Source organism: Pipistrellus kuhlii, unplaced genomic scaffold (assembly GCF_014108245.1).
Source record: "Pipistrellus kuhlii isolate mPipKuh1 unplaced genomic scaffold, mPipKuh1.p scaffold_m20_p_14, whole genome shotgun sequence".
Classification (NCBI taxonomy): Eukaryota; Metazoa; Chordata; class Mammalia; order Chiroptera; family Vespertilionidae; genus Pipistrellus; species Pipistrellus kuhlii.
In genome coordinates this window covers 30,117,869-30,122,647 of record NW_023425449.1, presented here as the reverse complement: position 1 = coordinate 30,122,647, position 4,779 = coordinate 30,117,869, and the positions used below count along the sequence as shown (strand labels likewise).

General features: G+C 39.4%; 1 non-coding gene across 1 annotated transcript; it reads left to right on the top strand.

The window, feature by feature from the left end:
* The first annotated feature begins 2,304 nt into the window (after positions 1 to 2,304).
* Positions 2,305 to 2,411, top strand: LOC118718709. The gene has a single exon (XR_004987893.1). It is a non-coding gene; the product is annotated as a U6 spliceosomal RNA (small nuclear RNA).
* The last annotated feature ends 2,368 nt before the right edge of the window (positions 2,412 to 4,779 follow it).

Sequence of the window (4,779 nt, the reverse complement as noted above, 5' to 3'; positions counted from 1 at the left end):
CTAAGTCACATCAAATAAAAACAAGCCCTAGGAATGGAGCTTTTCAGTGAGCTGCCAGACAAATAAAATGGTGACAATTCTCTGGGAACAGAGCTTTTAGGGGAGCTCCAAACTCATTCTCTTTGCTCCAGTGGCTGCTAGACTGCTGTTCTTCACAGCTACTATACAGCTCTTATTCTCATGGCGTCCATTTTGAAGATTTCTTTAAGAAGTAGAGAGGAGGTAAAAAGTGAAGTTTTTATTTTTTATATTAAGAAAGAAAAACAATAAAAAGAAGGTATTATGTCTTTTTAAAAACGAATACCCAATGTTCACGAAGGATTTTATTAAAGAAATTAAGTGCCACCTGTCATTACCACCCATCACCAAAAGCAATATTGATTTCTCTTCATTGCTGAGTATATGAGTTTCCATGAATCGTAGAGAATCCTTTTTCAGAGAGATTCAGATCCCTCTATGTTGATTCGGGCACAGAATAGTCTAGATTCATATAACTTTATAGAAAAACTTGGGCTTGTTCCACAGTAGCTGAGTTAAATGCTTTTACCTAAGATTAATTTTCTTTTTCTATATTGTGAATTGCCATAGCCTGAGCATGTAAGAGGGTCACAACAATTGGACTTATGGCTTTATTGCCAAGTAAATTTGATTAGGCTGACCTCTAAGTTCTAAACTACAGAGCAAAATATTTCCAGCCAGCACCATCCTTGAGTTTGCTACACTCAATATACAAAAAAGACAGCAAATCTATACATAAAATAGCCACAGGCATAAGAATCTGAACTTTATTAAGATGAAGCTAAAATAACCAACAATTAATTTTATTATGATGCTGATTTTATGGGACGTAGGGTTTAATTCAAAATTGTGTGATTTGGCTTTCCATCTTTTTTCTTTAAGTGTGACTGGGTCCACTCAGTTGATGGTATTGAGTGCCTGGTATTTTGGGTTAAACCTGATATGCTCAGCTTTAATCAGTGATTAAACTTTTTGGTCAAATAAAGTTATTCATCATTTCAGTATTCTTCTTGCCTTTTTTTAAACATTAGAAAAACAAACTAGTTGTTCTGCTTTTTAAAAAATATATATATTTAGGTAGTACTTTAAATTGTTATAAGATCAAGTCTGAACATTGATACAATTTTTTTATGGGGGTTCTGATAATAAAATGGTAAAAAGTTGATATTTGTGGTAGAAAGGAAGGGCCATAGCAATCTTATTTAGCTTTCTAATCATATCTGGATACTGAGCAGCCAGACATAATTATTTGTCCTAGTATTGAAAGGAGTTTTTAGAGGTAAAATAGACAGGTTTAGGAAGTTTTAGGAATTAGGGGCTCCATGGGAAAAACACAGGGCTGCAAAGTTGAGAGCTGCAGAAGGTCTACATTCACAGACTAAGGGAGCTGCCAGAAAGCATACGTTTCTGTAGAATAGGGAGGCTGGGAGCTGCAGAAGGTATACATTTACAGAATAAAGGAAAGGAAGTCATTCATTCTGAAAGGGAAGAGAAAGGCCAAAGGGAATCCTCTCTAATAAAGGGGAATATGCAAATTGACCATCACACTGTCACAAAGATGACAGCACCCATAGCCACAAGATGGCAGTGCCCAGCCCCCTCAGCCCTGCCAGTCCCCCAGTCCTTTCAGCCCCACCAGGGGAGGAGTGGCAGACGCATCCTCAGCCCCCCAGCCGCCCAGAGCCAGCCTAAGGTTCAGACAAGCTGTGGGTGGTGGCTACCCAGCTGCCCAAGGCCACCTGAGGCTTGTGCTGTCGGCAGTGCCAGCAGCAGAGGTGTGATGGGGTGTTGCCTTCCCCTGATCGCTGGTTTGCCTCCTGCCCCTGAGGACTCCTGGACTGTGAGAGGGGGCAAGCTGGGCTGAGGGACCCCCCTTCCAGTGCATGAATTTTCATGCACCGGGCCTCTAGTAGAAAATAAAAGAGAATAAGAGGGGAACCTTATGTGAGGTTTGAGCTCTGAAGCTGTTATAGTGACTAATCAGAGGGGATATAGAGACACAAAGAACTGCAGCCTTTATAAATCAGAAAAAAGGGACTCAGTGGGACTCTGTGTCCATTCCTATATGGGATTCTATGCTTGTTTCTCAATAATTTCCATTTTTTCCTATACCACCTTTTGTCAGTGGTTTCATTCTTTGAACCCACCTGGACAAGGACCGGGAATTATCCTGCCCAGCCCCACCAGGGGAAGGGTGGCAGACGCATCCTCAGCCCCCCAGCCTTCCAGTTCAATTTTCGAGTTCTCAGTAGCTTAGGAGACCTGAAGGTCAAATTTGTTTTTACATTGCTTGCTTCGGCAGCACATTTACCAAAATTGGAACAATACAGAAAAGATTAGCATGGCCCCTGTGCAAAGATGACATGCAAATTCTTGAAATGTTCCATATTGTTTTTAATCTCACTCATATGTAGAATCTACTGATGAAAAAAATAAACTGATGAACAAAAATATGCAGAGACGAATCTCAGAGGGAAGGCGGCAGGTGGGTGAGTGGGTGGGTAGAGATTAACCAAAGGATTTATATACATATATACCTAACTCATGCATAACCCAGACAATAGCGTGGTGATGGTCTCAGGGGAGCTTGGTGGATGGGGGTCAATGGAGAAAGGAAAGGGGACAAGTGTAATATTTCCAACAATAAAGACAAATTTAAAAAAATGTTGTTACACAGGGATTAGTCCTAGTGCAGCTTGGAATTTTTTTCTTGTATTTGGTGCAACTTTTTACTCACAGTGAAACTTGATAAATATTTGCCTAAGTAATTAGTTGACCAACACTTTAGAAATATATACCATGTTTCCCCAAAAATAAGACATCCTCTGAAAATAAGACCTACTTAAGGTTTCCTTCTGAGTGAAATATAAGGCATCCCCCAAAAATAAGGCCCCCCTAGGCTCTGTCTCAGAATGCTATTGCTAAACATGAGAGATTTGGTCCAGTGATTCTGAAAGAAATGGAGTCACAAGAAATTCACCAGGAAATTCAGGAATTGGATTGTTATGATGATGTTTCAGAAGATGATGATATGATTGTCATTGAATAAATGAGTAAATTCTTGATACTGTAGGATTCACAGTTTGTTTGGTTTGTGTTGACAACTACCGTACTACTGTATTGTATACAGGTAATAAATTTCCTTTATTTTCATTTAACAATAAATGTGTACGGTATTCTTCTTCATGGAAAAATAAGACATCCCCTGAAAATAAGACCTAGCGCATCTTTGGGAGCAAAAATTAATATAAGACACTGTCTTATTTTCGGGGAAACAGGGTAGATTTGATTTACATGTGGGAGTATAGTACTATCTGTGTTATTGTGAATGATAGGTTTGGTTCTAGAGACTACCTTACATACATGTTCCCCTGCCCAGTCTCTTCATAGAAACATGTGAATGTGGCAGCTGGTTTATGGAGTGGGGGAATATACATTAGTCTCTGGTGGCTTGAGCCAACATAAATGATTCCTTAGAGCAATGAAATGGAAAGCTAGAAATCTAACTAGCTGTATGGAAGGCAAGGATTATAGACTTCCTCTTATAATTAACGTGTGAGGTGGGAGCATTGCTCCTGGTGAGGCTTGATGGCCTTTCTGTCCCCTGTAGCTCACTGGGTGTGAATGATATCTGCTTGTTTATCTTGAAATATGGGCGTTTGCCTTTGTCTTATCTTTACACCTCATTGCTCCTCCATCTCCTTTTCAAACCTCATTTAAAAGGTATTTAGATATTTTCTCCTTGCCCATCTTTCTTAATTTTACTCTGCCTCTCTCGGTGGTCTTGTGATTCCAATGTTTAACATTTTCCCCCCCGGGTGTTTGCTAACCTTCTCCTTCAGTTGAAACCTTGCTATAAAATATCTGCAAATTTGGCTTATGAAACTCAAACTAGTCCACGAAGAAACTAGACTGGTCCAAGACAGGAAACAGTTTCTAAAAATATAAGTTGGTCATTTGTGAAATTGTGTTAACTCAGCCACTAATAATTTCATAAGCTAAGTTATTATCAGTACAGTGTTCCAAAACACTTAATTACTTAAAGAATATTTATAGATTAAAATATACAAATGTTCTGAAATAAAATGATCCTTATAAGAAAGGATCCTCTTTTTGCTGTGAGGAGTTATTTCAGCCAGCAGAGGTGGTAGGCACTGAGTTTGTGAAGATGTTAGGTGGGTTGGTAGTTATTGAGAACTATGGAAAGGAGTTCAGAAAGTTCTGACCAGGATTTTGTGCCATGAAATTGGAGGGAATGTATAGGATGTCCCCCCCAAAATGTATATACACACTTGGAATAATTATAAAGGCCGTGTTTATTAAAATACATTTCATTTTCAAAATTGAGCTGTCAGCTGTTAAAATGTATGTACATTTTTTAGGGACACCTTGTATTATAACAGTTTCTGCCAAAATTTAAATCTGTTATAACTTCTGCACACTTTTTATCTCCTTGTTAAAATCACCGAGGGACAGTGGTCCAGGATGCGGTCCCCTACACTATCTAACCTAAGGGCATTTGAGAGGTTGGTGAGACAAACTTTGAGTTAGCTTTACCAAATGGTGCATTTTACTGGATCAAGACCAATGTCAGCTTGGCTGGAGAGGCTCAGTGTTGAGGGTCGACCTATCAACGAAGAGGTTATGGTTCGATGCCCAGAGTTGCAGGCTAGATTCTCAGTGTGGGGCATACAGGAGGCAGCCCATCAAAGATTCTCTCTCATCATTGATGTTTCTATGCCTCTTTGCCTCTCCTCCTTT